This window comes from Canis lupus, chromosome 4 (genome assembly GCF_011100685.1).
Source record: "Canis lupus familiaris isolate Mischka breed German Shepherd chromosome 4, alternate assembly UU_Cfam_GSD_1.0, whole genome shotgun sequence".
In the NCBI taxonomy this organism is placed as follows: domain Eukaryota; kingdom Metazoa; phylum Chordata; class Mammalia; order Carnivora; family Canidae; genus Canis; species Canis lupus.
Genome location: NC_049225.1, coordinates 11,888,428 through 11,904,978, shown reverse-complemented (window position 1 = coordinate 11,904,978; position 16,551 = coordinate 11,888,428). Strand labels below are relative to the sequence as shown.

The 16,551-nt window shown below is 38.7% G+C and overlaps 1 long non-coding RNA gene across 4 annotated transcripts in view; it reads right to left on the bottom strand.

Moving 5' to 3' along the window:
- The window catches only part of LOC111095698, a 66,153-nt gene that overhangs the window by 16,306 nt on the left and 33,296 nt on the right, over positions 1-16,551 (bottom strand). For all 4 annotated transcript variants that reach the window (XR_005357562.1, XR_005357560.1, XR_005357561.1 and 1 more), the window contains 2 exons: positions 9,850-9,992; positions 574-697 (listed from right to left, as the gene is read on the bottom strand). This is a non-coding gene — a long non-coding RNA (uncharacterized LOC111095698). The remainder of the gene's footprint in view (positions 1-573; positions 698-9,849; positions 9,993-16,551) is intronic.

Below are 16,551 nucleotides of genomic sequence, written 5' to 3'. Positions count from 1 at the left end.
GAAAACATGATATTCTGAAAGGATATGGTGACGGATTTTTATCATGTTGCAAGACCTTTGAATTACTCTCTGGACAATTACTTGAGATGCTCTTAGATCCTCTCAGGCTGCCATTGAAGACTGTGGGCAGAATTTGACTCTTTATCTGAGAGATGTTGTATCTATAAATGTACTACTTCAAAGGGTCTGTGACTTCTGCTGCATCTGCACAACATTCGTCAAATTCTCTGAGGAACTTATAGTTCAACAAAGGTTAAGAACCATAATAAATAGACCAAAGCTATGGATGTAATCTCAGTATTGAATTCTAGTTCTCTTTGTTAATAAGAAAGACAAACCAGATTCCTGGGTTAGTATATGAGACAAGTGTCACAGAAATGCTAGCTTAATTAATGGAAAACTTTGAGTGCCTAAACCAGTTTCCTTAGCCGTAACTGGGAATATCAATATTTATTTCATAGTGCAATTAAAAGGATTAAATGAAATAATGTATGTAAAGCCCTTAGCACAGTGCTTGAAACTTGATAGGCACTCAAATTTTGTTTATACAGTTATTATTTCTCTGATACTCACATTGTGTTAGTGCTCATGATACCATGAAATTCATGTTATGTCCTTTCTATGTTCTCTTGTTCTTCATGAATACACTCTTCTATGTATGTCCTCAGAGCCTTTGTAAAGATATAGACCATTTGAGCTGAAAAGAATTTGGGGGAAACTCCTTAATCTAAAGAAAAATATGCTGAGGCTTGAAGACTTATCCAAGTTCCCATGGCTAATTAATGGTAAAACTAGGTCTTGACCCAAGTGTCCTGTCTCCTAGTATAGTAGCTTTACTGCTGCATTATTATTATTATCCCAAATAATATCCTATTGGGGAGGTATCCTAAATCAATATATTTACTAAGCACCTACTTAAGTGGACCTAGAGCTGTGCTAAAAACTTTAGAAAATATAAAATAAGTATGAGAAACATTCTATACAATTAAATCATTATAAATTATAACACAAATGAATCAAATTGCTCCTCTCATTGCAGACTTCTTTCTCCTTAATTTTACATTAACTTTGAATATTCCTTCTTATGTTTCTGTCTTCAACTGTGAGAATGAGGGAATGCAAATGTATATATAAATTCTTGCTAAGCAGTTTGTGGCTGATTATTGCTCTGCAAAAATCTCCATTATTAAGGTCAGGCACACATTCACACATCATCCAATTAGATCCTCTAATGGTTCTATTTTATAGAAGAAATAAAAAAGGCATGGAAATAAAGTAACTTGCCCAAGTCCCTCTCAGACCCCAAAGCCCATGTTTCTGCCACAAAGACCACTGAGCTTTTTAACTTCTGTTAAAAATAAATATATAAGGCATAGAAGCAAAATAAATAAAAAGGACAATACACAAGTATGATGCACACAAATTGTTTAATTAGTAGGAATTTATTCCCAAACATTTGTAAGGTGCCAATTATTTCTCTGGCTACCTCATAAGAGGGTAATATTAGTGTCATAGCAATGGCACAAATGGCATTTTGTTCACTCTGCCTACATCTCCAACAAGGCAGCTCTTGTCTCTGGGTCTTGCCTGTGTTTGTGACCTAATCCTTCCAACTACCAAGGGTCCTAAGTTGTTTTTCATTTTGCAGTTTCACCTTTTGGGTGAGTAAGTGTGCTACTCAGGTCACTGTGTTCTTGACCCATTTAGGCTCTAGAAGTTATCTTAAGGCAGTAAAGTTTAGCTCACCCTGATTTGTAATATTAAACTGATTACTAAATCATATGGCCCTGTACTTTTACTGCCCTACAACAGCATGAGTGAAGGTCATTTCTCTTTTAATCTTAGGTCGGGCATAAGACCTGTAGTCTGGACCACAGGACATTTAAGTAGCAGATGTATCAGAATTGCCCTCCTTACTCAGCCTGGCCTATGACCTCTAGTCTCTCAGACTTAGAAGAATTCGTGCCGAGGAGTTTCTTCAGGTTTTCATGCAAATAGAGGTGGGTCAGTTCCAGAGACCTCCAGATGTGTAAAAAATGCACAGGTCACACTCTCCAATGTGGTGCAGAGGTGCTGTAAACAGCACGACCCCATTCCTACAAGCAAGAAATCCACTGTTCTCACCTGTGAAACCAGGCTCTCAGATCTCTCTTTTTCTTCCTTTATCTTAGTGTTTGAAATAATGATTCTGAATAGTGTGTGTGGCTGAGAAGTCATTCTCTTCCCACCTTCTTTTGAACTAACACTAATTAGCCTTTGCTATGTGTCAGATACTATAGAACATTCTTTACACATATCATTTAAACCTCAAAACAACATAATCATGTGTATATAAAAATGGGGGCTCAGAAAGGTTAAATAATTTCCCTCAAGTCACCAAGGTCTTAGGTAACGGAGCTGGAAATAGACATAGGTCTGACCACAAATCCCCTTCCCTGACTATTAAGCTACATTGCTGTTAGCTGCCTCAGTTTAATACTAATTTCTGAAATCCAAAATAGATAAAAGGACAACATAAGTAAAAGGAATACAAATGCATAATTAGCACAAGTGTGCATTATCATTTTTATGTCAAGCCCATTTCTGTGAATGCTCCATTATAAGAGCATTTTAGTTGATAAAAATCCAAAGATGCACATTTGCTGGTTGAAGCAAGAAAATGTCAATAATCCCACTTTATTTTATTAATTTAGATATGGCTCAGGCAAGTACAGCTGGTACTGCTATTCTTAGAGCTGAAAGGAATGAAGGGGGAGGAAATATTTCTGTTAACAGATAAATCCAATCAGATTCAGGAGATGATTCCACTACTCCAAATCTCTAGTCATCCCCCATCCTGCTCTGCCCATAACAAATCATCGACTGCAAACTGTGCTGGAGAGATGAATGTGAGAATGAAATTAATCAAAATAAGACGAGGGACTAGCAGTCTATCACAGGTGGCAGTTTGATTAATGAAAGCCAGAAAGCAGCTAGTACAATTTGGGAAGTCAATGAGACCCAGGCGAAGGCAAAAACAGCTGGAAAGCTCCAGTTCTCTCTCTAAAAAAATAAAAACAATCCTTTGTATTTTCTTAGTTCCTTTAACCTTAGCATGTCAAGGCATTTCACAAGCAATTTGTTTTATTCTCGTCTCTGTTATAGAGAAGCCAACACAGACATTAATGCAACTTTCCCTCTGGGCTAACAGAGGAAACAGGAACAGAGAAGAGAGAAAAGAATCTGGGTTTTTAACAACTGTTCTTATAATTGATGCCTCCATGAAAAAGCAACCAAATCTTTGAACAGTCATTTTGATTAATCTTGTAACAGATATCTTTGCGAACATCCACCTAATTCAGTGTTCTCTGAGACCTATTGTCTTTGTTCACAGAAGTGGATCATTGGCTGCCATGTTTATTCTGTGTGTTTTTCCCCAAGCCCATCATGACCATAGTTGATTGGATCACGGTTGGACAGCTGACCCCTGATTGGACAAAAGCCAATAAGATTCTCTTTCTAATGATTTGGAACTGGAATTCAGAGAACTACTCTTTGAAGCAGTTGTTTAGAGAACTAAGCAGGTATCCCCCTGGGTTCCTGACGGCTGTTCAGTTCCTCGTTTCAGTCCCTTGGGGGACCAAGCACATGGTGTGCCTTTAGATTGAGTGAAACACTCTTGAATCCTATTTTTAAATTTTCTTCTGCTTAAGTTAGCTCGAGTGAGTTTCTACTACTTGCAACTAAAAGTATCATAATAAATACTTTATTGATGGGTCTATTGGGTCCACATTTTCCTTGAAATATCTGCCTTGAAATCTCTTTTAGTTCTTCTACCTCTTCATCTATTTCTTAGCTGCCATTAATTGTGCCTCTTTTTCTGCCTGCCCCTTAATTTTAGGTATTCCCTAATGCTTAGTGCACAAGCCATCTCTTTGTCTATTTTTTTTTTTTTTAGAGAGTCTCACCTTCTCCATTGTTTCAGATAACACCTACAAGCACCTGAATCCTAAATTTATCTCTAGCTCATATCTCTTGACTGGTATTGCCAAGCCACTCTGGATAGCTTCACAAGCTACTTACGTTAAAAAAATATATATGAAATCACTCATTGTCTTCTCCCTCAAGAAAAATCTGCTTTTTCTCATTTCCTATTAGAAAATGATGTCACTCTATTGGTAGACCCAAGCTAGATGTCACAGAGTTATTTTCAAATGGTTCCTCTCTCTTACTCATTGTCATATTTCAGTCTTCATCATTTCTCAGTTAGACAATATATTATGCTGAGTTTCCCTAAGGCTTTTTCTTTCCACAATCCCACATAAACCACTTCTAACCATTGTCAATCCCTTCTCTTCACACTACCAGAATGTAGAACATTTTCACTTCTATTAATCTATATGTTTATCCTTATGCCAGGACCACATTGGCACTGATGGCTGTAGTTTTACAGTAAGTTTTGAAATTGGAAGATGTGGATCTTTTTAAAAATGTAGATTCCCAAGCCCCATCTCTTGCGGTTCTGATTCAATTAGAATGAGATAGACCATGAGTCTGATGTCTCACAAGTTCCATAAAAGCGTCCATTGCAGGATCCCAAGGATGCCATAGAGCAAGAGTTAAGAGTGTTGGGCCTCTCTAGGACTCAATTCTGGCTTTGCCCTTACTTGCTGGGTAATACTGGGAAGAATATCTGCTTCTTCTGTAAAATAGGAATGATAATAACAGTACTTTTCACACGAATTAAATTCATATAGAATAGAGGAGTGCCAGGACTCCACAAATGTTAAGTAATTACTTTTACTAATAGTTACTCAGAGGATCAGACAATGGAGAAATGTAGAAAAAGAAAAGAAAACATGTGCCAATCTGATGGCATCAAAGATTTTTCAGTGACTTGGCAGCATCTAAAATGACATTTGTGGGTAGCCTGGGTGGCTCAGCAGTTTAGTGCCACCTTCAGCCCAGGGCCTGATCCTGGAGATCCCAGATCAAGTCCCATGTCAGGCTCCCTGCGTGGTGCCTGCTTCTCCCTCTGCCTGTGCCTTTGCCTCTCTCTCTCTTTCTCTCTCTCTCTCATGAATAAATACATAAAATATTTTTAAAAATAATAATAATTAATTAATTAATTAATAAAATGACCCAAAAGCCTCCACCCCAAGATTGCTAGAACTCATACAGCAATTTGGTAGTGTGGCAGGATACAAAATCAATGCGAAGGACAAACATGATATGTTCTCATTCATTTGGGGAATATAAATAATAGTGAAAGGGAATATAAGAGAAGGGAGAAGAAATGTGTGGGAAATATCAGAAAGGGAGACAGAATGTAAAGACTCCTAACTCTGGGAAACGAACTAGGGGTGGTAGAAGGGGAGGAGGGCGGGGGGTGGGAGTGAATGGGTGACGGGCACTGGGGGTTATTCTGTATGTTAGTAAATTGAACACCAATAAAAAATAAATTAAAAAAAATCAATGCCAAGAAATCAATGGCATTTCTATACACTAACAATGAGACTGAAGAAAGAGAAATTAAGGAGTCAATCTCATTTACAATTGCACCCAAAAGCATAAGATACCTAGGAATAAACCTAACCAAAGAGGTAAAGGATCTATACCCTAAAAACTATAGAACACTTCTGAAAGAAATTGAGGAAGACACAAAGAGATAGAAAAATATTCCATGCTCATGGATTGGCAGAATTAATATTGTGAAAATGTCAATGTTACCCAGGGCAATATACACGTTTAATGCAATCCCTATCAAAATACCATGGACTTTCTTCAGAGAGTTAGAACAAATTATTTTAAGATTTGTGTGGAATCAGAAAAGACCCCAAATAGCCAGGGGAATTTTAAAAAAGAAAACCATATCTGGGGGCATCACAATGCCAGATTTCAGGTTGTACTACAAAGCTGTGGTCATCAAGACAGTGTAGTACTGGCACAAAAACAGACACACAGATCAGTGGAACAGAATAGAGAACCCAGAAGTGGACCCTGAACTTTATGGTCAACTAATATTCAATAAAGGAGGAAAGACTATCCATTGGAAGAAAGACAGTCTCTTCAATAAATGGTGCTGGGAAAATTGGACATCCACATGCAGAAGAATGAAACTAGACCACTCTCTTTCACCATACACAAAGATAAACTCAAAATGGATGAAAGATCTAAATGTAAGACAAGATTCCATCAAAATCCTAGAGGAGAACATAGGCAACACCCTTTTTAAACTCAGTAACTTCTTGCAAGATACATCCATGAAGGCAAAGAAACAAAAGCAAAAATGAACTATTGGGACTTCATCAAGATAAGAAGCTTCTGCACAGCAAAGGATACAGTCAACAAAACTAAAAGACAACCTGCAGAATGGGAGAAGATATTTGCAAATGACGTATCAGGTAAAGGGCTAGTGTCCAAGATCTATAAAGAACTTCTTAAACTCAACACCAAAGAAACAAACAATCCAATCATGAAACGGGCAAAAGACATGAACAGAAATCTCACAGAGGAAGACATAGACATGGCCAACATGCACATGAGAAAATGCTCTGCATCACTTGCCATCAGGGAAATACAAATCAAAACCACAATGACATACCACCTCACACCAGTGAGAATGGGGAAAATTAACAAGGCAGGAAACCACAAATGTTGGAGAGGATGGGGAGAAAAGGGAACCCTCTTACACTGTTGGTGGGAATGTGAACTGGTGCAGCCACTCTGGAAAACTGTGTGGAGGTTCCTCAAGGAGTTAAAAAGAGACCTGGCCTATGACCCAGCAATTGCACTGTTGGGGATTTACCACAAAGATACAGATGCAATGAAACGCCGGGACACCTGCACCCCTATGTTTATAGTAGCAATGTCCACAATAGCCAAACTGTGGAAGGAGCCTCGGTGTCCATCGAAAGATGAATGGATAAAGAAGATGTGGTTTATGTATACAATGGAATATTACTCAGCCATTAGAAAAGACAAATACCCACCATTTACTTCAACATGGATGGAACTGGAGGGTATTATGCTGAGTGAAGTAAGTCAGTCGGAGAAGGACAAACAGTGTATGTTCTCATTCATTTGGGGAATATAAATAATAGTGAAAGGGAATATAAGGGAAGGGAGAAGAAATGTGTGGGAAATATCAGAAAGGGAGACAGAACCTAAAGACTCCTAACTCTGGGAAACGAACTAGGGATGGTGGAAGGGGAGGAGGGCGGGGGGGGGGGTGAGTGGGTGACGGGCACTGAGGGGGGCACTTGATGGGATGAGCACTGGGTGTTATTCTGTATGTTGGTAAATTGAACACCAATAAAAAATAAATTTATTATTAAAAAAAATGCTTGCTGAGTAACTGATCTTTTTTATTGTGGTAAAATATATATGGCCTAAAAGTTGCTGCTTTTAACCATACAATCCCATGGCATGACTTACATTCACAATGTTGTGGGGTACCTCCTCTATTTCCAAAAATTTTTCATCATTCCAAACAGAAAGTCTGCTAACAATTAGATAATATCTCCTCATTCCTCTCTCCCCCAGCCCCAATCTACTTTCTGTATCTTTTATAGACTATTCCATATATTTCATATAAATGGAACTGTGAAGTAAATGTCTTTTTATGTCTCAGTTATTTTACTTAGAATGTTTTTAAGGTTCATCCATATTGTAGCACATACTAGAACTCCATTCCTTTTTACAGCTGAATAATATTCCATCCTATGTATATACCACATTTTGTTTATCCATGTATCTGCTGGTGGACTCTTAGGTTGTTTCTACCTTTTGGCTACAATGGATGATATTGCAGTGAACACTGACAATACAAGTACCTGTATTCAATTCTTTTGCGTGTATTTCTAAGTGTAGAATTTGAGAAACCGGTCTTCTAATAGAAATACAATGCTACTTTGGAGTAAAGGAAGCCCTTGGCTATGTCTCTAATGCCCCATCCTTATGACATGAGGCTAACCTTGTCAGTCCTCCCTTGACCCACATGTCCACAGTGCATTGTAATTGCTGTCTCGGTTGTAGACATGTGAATGTCTCTGGAGGAGGGCAGGCTGGAAAAGGAGTTCAGACTATTACCAGATGACAGAAATCAGTGACAAGGCTCAAGGGAGCCATCGAATCTGTTCTGTAACCCTTCTTAGTCTCCTTTTCTCTGATACCTCCTGTGTTTGACAGGATGATCTGCTCAGCCCAAGAGACTATGAGGTTATACAAGGTTCAGAAAGGAGTAAAGAAGGACTGCATAACAGTGCCCATCTCTTGACACTGCCAGCTTGCCAAGGTTGTCATCAATATCACTTCGCCAATGTCACTGGTTTTATCCCCATCCCAATCCTGGCGCTGCACATTCTGGTACTTCCCTGATCTCCCTGGCTCATGATGACCTTCTCCAAAGTTTGGTAAAGATGAATGCAGATGGTAGTGGTGCTATGTACTGTATCCTGGTATAAGGGATTGTTACTTTAAGCCATATTAAGAGAAATATGTGTTCTATTAGGTTCTATACATAAAAGGCATAATTTGTGTGATTGTCCATGCTTGGAAATATTTTCTACTTTTTGGAAGAAAAAAATGCATTAAGGTGATAGACTTAGGCAAAAAATGAGCTCATTAGTAATAAGTACATGGCTCCTTCAGCCTATTCTAGGTACACAGGCTTGTTAAAGGGAAAGGAGTTATACAGAGGACTTGAAGATCTGTGGTAGATTTGCAGGGAGTCTGGGCCCCATTACTGAGAGTTGAGAGGGCACATTTAAGACTGTGAATTAAAGAGTGGCACACTTGAGACCCTCTGGGCACCATGCCTGCCTGTTGTTTCTCCAACAGTTTAAGGAGCAGTACAGTATAGTGGGGCCTGTAATTGTCTGTTCTACCTGCCACCATCAATGGATGGCAGAAATCTTGAAGTGAAAATGGGATTCTACTGGTAGCTTTTGGAAGATGCCTAGAATGCCAGAATGCTGTCTAGACCAGCAAATCTACTACTTGTTAGAAGTGATGAAGAGTTTATAGATTCTTGTCTCTTCCAGTGCTTGGCTCATCTAGAGCTGGGCTGGCTCCACTCCTCCAACTTGAGCTACACATCATAACAGCAACTACTCTATCTTTGTCTGGTCTCTCTGACTCCTGACCATCCAAGGAGAGAAAGGCTTCCCTGCCTGGCCACTAGCACCTATTTTAGCCTTCAGGAACTAGATATGGCTTTGCATTTGTCCCTCTGATTCAGAATAACTGAATGTCTTATTTGAGCTCATGACATTTTCAAACAATTTTTCTTCATGTGGTTCTATGAGGCATTTTATCTGACTTAATTTTAAGACTCTATTTACCTTTCAGAGGTCCATGGTGAAATGGAAAGAAGTAGAGTCTAGACTCAGACAATTCTGGTCCCAAATTCAAGATCTACTACATATTAGCTATCTTAACTCTGGGCCTCAGTTTTCTCATGTATAAAATGAGATAATAATAGTTCATAAGTTTTTTGGAGCACTAAATGGCTAATGAATGGAGAGCACAAAGCAGGCCTCCGCATTAGGTTTACTATCTCCTAAAACCCAGCTTTCTCTCATTGGGTCGTAGATGATAAAGGTCTATGCAATGTCCTATGATGAGAATCATCTTACATCTCTCAGAGTCCATGTCACACCTACACTACCTTTCTTATGTCCGAAGTTCATATTCTTATTGAAAAGCCATTGAAAATCAAGCTTTCTTGGAGCATATTTAATGACATGAAAAAGTAAACAGAATATATTTATGAAATAAGAAAAATATGTATAGTATGAGTACAGTATTCAGAAAATAATATATGTCTGTACATTTATGCACATGATGCCAAAAAGGCATTTCTTTTACCTGGATTTTACATGGTAGTTGTTCAGCATGATACCAGCTTTTTTTTCTTTTTGCTGAATTGTGGTATTTGTAAGCTGAGAAGAGAAGCAGAACTGCCTACATGAGGGAAATATATCCAGCAGGAGACAGGAATTATCTAGGAGCTAAATAGAGAACAGGAATTTTTAAAGCAAAATGCTATTTGCTCTCTGAGGCAGTTCTACCCATTTCTTTCATCTGCTTGATATTATCAGTAAAGTAGTAATTGCTCATTGTGTATGGAATGCTTCAAGATGAGTGCGAAAGACTACATCCAGGCTCCAACTATGTAGAAAGGATAGTCACACACACACACACACACACACACACACTCATGAGTACACATGTGCATCTAAAAAGATTATTGTACTTTCCACATTGAAAAATGCCTCTTGGACTTAGATTATTTGACAAGCAGAAATAAGGGTCCTAACATGAGACCCAGGAAAAAACAAAGCTGTCCTGTGTCAAATTTTCAATCCTTCCACTTCCCAAGTACTTTGTACTTGTGGTGATGCCTCAATAAAATAATGTTGAATTTTGAGTTACAATATTTCAACACTCAGACTTTATGGTCATACAACAACATACTACACTAAAAGGAGATCACTTCTCAGACAGACTCACCCAAGACCACACAAAATTAGTGGCAGAATGAGTCTGGAAGCTTTCCATCTTACCTCAAGGACTCTCCTTCTTCCCTTGTTGCTTTTGGTATGCATGAACATTATGAAAAAACAATACATGCGTGTGTGTATGTGTATAGAGAGTTACACATCAATACATACATGCTGTATATATATGTGTGTATATATACTCTTTTTTTAAAAAGATTTTACCTATTTATTCACAAGAGACACAGAGAGAGAGGCAAAGACATAGGCAGAGGGAGGAGCAGGCTCCTTGTGGGGACCCCGATATGGGACTGAATCCCAGGACCCTGGGAATCACACCCTGAGTCAACCACTGAGCCACCCAGTCATCTCTATACTTTTTTTGGTGGGGGTAGGGGGGCATGTGACAGTCTGCTCTTCCATGCTCTTCCATGTGTCAGAATATTTCAAATAATCTTAACTTCTGTTAGCGTTACCCCATGATGGAACTGGGATTTAGTAAGCCAATAGGGAAGATATGATCAAGAAGCTATTCTTTGGACCTAATCTTCCAAATAAAGGCCTTAGGCATGATGCAAAAACCCTCAGGGCCAGGGCCTGAAAGAGTGGCTTTCTTCTTCAGGGATTGACCAGCATTTGGTCTCTGCTTGGTTCAGTGACTCTATCAGGCTAACTCTAAATCCCTTTAAGTAGAGACTCAAGCAGATATTCAATCTCATCTTCAGCCATGAATCCAGCCCCATTCTATGGGTAAGTCCAACCAGGCCCTCACACATGAACTCTCCTGTCCAAAGGAAGACTGATTGAGTTGGAGAGGGTCAATTGCTTAATCCATCCCTCTTTTACTCCTGGGCCAATAGCTAAATGCAGTACTCATTTTTCCTTGTCTTGCTTCACATATCCCAAATTTCACATGGGTTTATATTTGTGATCATGGTTACTGGACAAATATCTGAGAGAAGGGTAGATTCCCTAGAAGAAAAACTGAGAAAGGTAACATATCTGCTCTTGTAAAGATAGGGACTAGCCTATGTTAATAACTAAAGATCAACCAAGGACAGATGCAAGTTTAACACTGAAATGTTCTTAACTAAAGATCATCTAGAGAGGGATTTTTAAAACCATTTTGTGATGCTTGGAACCTCTTTGGATGCTTACTAGGGATCTGTAAATTGTTTTGCAAAATGATTCAGGCTTTTGGTGCTTTTGTCAAATTACAGATTTTTAATAAGTTTTATATTTGTGTAAGGGCTTTTGTTCTGTTGCAGCCTCATTCTTATGCTCTTGCCTTCCCTTCAGTGCAGGACACGTTTCCTGTATTGAGACTATATGGCACAGTGGGAGGACCACAGTCTTGAAGCCAAACATACCAGGCTCCATTCTCAAGGTCTCTCTTAGATGGAGATATTAGTTCTGGGCCTTAGTTTCCTAATCTGTAAAATGGTGTGTGTGTTGGGGAGCGTGTGGTAAGGTTTAAGTAAGATCATTGTTTGAGACAGTTATTTGCCATATGGTAAGAAATGTCTGCTATTATTACTATTACTGGCTCAAATGTCTAAGCCAGACTGCTGTACATTGCCAACTGGAAGTAAAAAATTAATGCCTAATTTGACATGCCTCAGAAAAGGAATGACATAAAAAGAAAGGAGAAAGATATTGTAATGTCAACCCCAATCTTATTTTTAGTACTTCATTAACATCGATATTATTATTTTTGGAGTCTCCCAACCATTCTTGCAGAATTATTTTTTAATTCATGGATCATAGGATTAAAGTGGCATAATTCTTGCTTCATTATAAGTTGCCATATGTAGACATGTTCTCTATATTTAGCCTACGAATATAAAAACTTTACCATGTTGCCAAAGCGCCAGGATTTTTTAAAATTTGAATCTAGTCGAAACTCTTTGGTTTGCAGAGGAATTAACAGGCCCAGAAAATTTGAGGTACTTGCCAAACTAGATTGCAGACTAGAATTTGTATTTTCTCATTCCTTAACAATTAAGTTTCATGAGAAACTTACGTAAGACTCAAAGAACCTCAATTTTAGTAAGGTACCTGAGAAGCACATTCAGTTGTGCTGTGAGTTTGAAACAGATGCAAATTTGAATGGAAATGAAACTATCCTTAACCCTGCTGGTGTTAGCTCAGTCCCACAATCTCCCTCAAAGGACACCAGGAGAAGAAACAGCCTGAAGAACTAGGATCCAGTGCTCCTTTCCAAAGTCCGAGCCAGGTTTTTCTTTTCAAATTGTGAATTGAAAGACAGGAAAGAAGGGAGGGAGGGAGGGAGGGAGAGAGGAAGGAAGGAGGGGCGGTAGGGGGAGGAAGGAAGGAGAAAGTGGGGGTTGGGGCTTGGGGCTTTATTAATATCTAACTGATTTCTTCAGTCTTTTCCTAAGAATATTCCTTGGCTAGTCACTTTATAAGACACTGCATTTATTTTCTTGTATGATAAAAGGTTAGAAAGATCCAACATATTTTAAAGATGACTTCTAAATAGCTACTTAGCTGAAAATCTTGTCTCTCTGAAAAAAAAAAGGCTTATTTTTATTGTAATGAGTGAGGGTTTTTTAATCTATTTTTTTTTTATTATTGGTTGGTTGGTTGCTTACAAAATTTGACCTTATTTTTCTGGAAAATTATCTTGATAAGGTGGCTGTAGAAATATCTTTGGAATCCAAAGCAGGCTTGTGAAGAATGCATTCTAAAAATAACTCCATACACACTAGAAGATTGATAATGGAAACATACACACACACACACACACACACACACACACACACACACACGGTATTGCTAAGCCAGCAATTTACTGTCATCAATAAACATGACTGAGATGATTTACCTGTTGCCAGCTCCTATTGTCCTTCTTTTGTTCCTCTTAGCTGGGCCCCCTGATGCCCTGTTGTGGTTCAGCAGCCTCTGGGCTGACTCCTTGCTGGTTGGAGCTGGGTGACATGGAATCATCCATGCTTCTTGCTAGCCCATTTCTAAGCATGAGATATCATTCAGTTGCTTGCTTTCTGCCTTGTTTATTTCCATCTTATGACACTATTCCAGGACTTGGGCCCCTATTTTGGTTCCCCCGCCACAGTCTTTATACATACAATCTATGCCTTGCAGCAGTTTTCCAGGATAGATGCTCACTTTTATTCCTGTCAAACTAGACTTTCACCACACATCTGGGATTTTGTTTCAAGCCTTGCTAATATCAGTGACTAGCCTGTTAACTTGTATCACTGTGCATTGTGCCCCTTGACTTGCTGTTGATAATTCTGCTCTGCGATTTCTTGAGCATCAATTATATATCAGACACCAAATTTGGAAATTAACTTACCATAAGCAGTGTGCAATACTGTGATTAAGAACACTTATTCTGAATCTGGGGTTCGAGTTGTAGTTCCACCAATTATTAGCTATATTAGCTTAGAGCAAGACATTTAATCCCTCAGAGTCTCAGTTTCCTTGTTTATAAATCAAGGACAGTAATACTACTGACAACCTAGAGTTTCATTAAGAATCAAATGAGGTAATAAATATAAATCACCTTAACATTCTTGGCACTCAATGAATGTTAGTTATAATTATCATGTGTTCAATCCCAGAGAAATTTCATAACAAGTTTATGCCATAGACATTTTCATACCAATTTCACAAATGAAGAAAATGAGGCTTGGACTTAAATAACCTGCTCAAGGCCAAACAATAGAGCTGGGATTTGAACCCAGGTCCATCTGACTTTAAATTCACTCATTCAACAAACATTTATTGCATATCCACAAAGTGCTGGTATCTGGTGGACTATATGTCATTATTCCTTCACCACCTGTAGCTTGGTTGGGTCCTTCTCCACTTAAACCTATTTAACTCCTAGGACCTCAAGGATAGATGTTATTGTTCACCCAAAATGTGAGATATACCACTTTCTGGCCTCATCCATAAAACTTTCCCATGCATAATCCTGTCTATTCTCCCAACCACTGGCTGCAGGGAGGACTCAAGATCTGAGAGGGGTCTTAGATCCCTGGGTGGCTCAGTGGTTGGGCAGCTACCTTCAGCTCAGTTCGTAATCCCGGGATCCAGGATGGAGTCCTGCATCAGGCTCCCTGCGAAGAGCCCACTTCTCCCTCTGCCTCTCTCTCTGCCTCTCTCTCTCTCTCTCTGTCTCTCATGAATAAATAAATGAATCTTAAAGAAAAAAGACTAAGGGAAACTTGGTTCCCCAGTTGCTATTTGAAGCAGAACCCTGAGGAAATGTACCTGCCTGGGAATACCTGTGTGGTCCATTCAATGAAGAGAAAAGAACACTTACTGTGTTAAAAAACTGAAATGTGGGATCTCTGTTATAGCAGTTAGCTTCTACCGACAAATAAAACCCCAGTGGGCATGTATAATTTCAAGCCCAGGTCCATCCTTGAATCTTACCTTACTGCTATTCTGAACTACTTGCAAGTTGAACTTGCTCTCTCTCACCTATAAGCCTCTGTTCCTGAGGTACCTCTGTATCTCGGTTGGATCCTCCAGAAAATTGATACCAAGATAAGACTGCAAGTGCCTTGTGGGGGTAATGCCTATCAATGATAAAGAAGGGAGAAGAGAATTGACCTGAGAAAGTTTTCAGACCACAGGGCTGATCTTGATACTTGTGAAAAAAATAGGAAGGGTCTCAGATCTGACAGTCTTGGTCAACCCAACAGAGAGCTCCAGAGCAAAAGTCCCATTAGTACCCTTGATGCTCAGTCATGCACTGGGCTACCTGTAAAAAGCATCACCTGGCCTCAAAAGCTGAGATAGATACAGCTGAACAGTCAGATAACTCATTTGTTGGAGCTGAATATATTCTTCTTGAAGAGAGATCCAATTGGTGCAACTCATAGTGCTGTACTCTGCCTACAAATACCTCTTCTCTCCAGAAGTGGGTACTCCTATGAATTTTTTAAATTTCTTCTAGGCATCAATTTCTCCAGAAAGCTTTTTCTGATCCTCAAATCCATACTTGGTCAGAATAATGCACCCCCCACCCACTCAACACTCAAAAATGTCCATGTTCTTATCCCTGGAATCTGTAAATACATTAGGTTATGTGGTAACAGAAAATGAAGATTGCAGATGACATTAAGGTTGCTAATCAGCTGTCCTCGAGATTGGGGAGATTATTTTATAATATCTAGAAAGGCCAATATAATCAAAAGGGTCCTTAGAAGAGGAAGAAGAAGGAAAAAGAGATCTAGAATATGTTATGAGAAAGACTCAATAGCCATTGATGGCTTTGAAGATGACCTTCCATTGGCCAAAGAATGAAGGCAGCCTGTAGAAGCTGGAAAAAGGAAAGAAAATGGTTTCTGTTCATCCAGGAAGCAATGCAGCCATTGTTGACACCTTGATTTTTGCCCAGTGACACCCACTTCAAACTTCTGACCTCCAGGACTATAAGAAAATAAATCTGTTGTGTTTTAAGTGGCTAATTCTGTGATAATTTGTTACAGCAGCAATAGAAACCAATATAAGCACCCTGACAATCTTTTTTCCATAACTGTGGCATATTTCTGTGCCCTTACTTATAACTCATGTAATAAGTGTTTAATAAATATTGGTTGAGTTATTCCAGCCCGCTCCATTCTTGACTGTTTAATTATGAACATATCATGTTGGACATTAACAAAATAACTTCCCAAATCGCTTTTATCTCTAGTTATTTCTGGTTCACATCACATAAATAGAATTTTAATACTATATTCTTTTAAGACCAGTTCTGGGCATACCATAGGTACTTAATAAGTAGTTGTAGAATGAAAGAATGAATGGATGATTCATTGTTACAAAGTAGCCTTTATTTGTTTGCTTGTTTTTTAGTATATGTGCTGCCGAAGTGAGCACTATGTGTTTGCTTGTTTGTTCATCATAATAACAACAACAACAAAATCCCAATCAGTCTCAATGAACTAGAGGAGGAGAATAGGAAATCCAAAGCAGAAGATCAAATCTGGAAAAAAATATGTTATTTTAGTTTCAAAATGTCTTTTTGCTCTCAGATTTCCATTTATATAAAGATGACTATTGGGGTCAT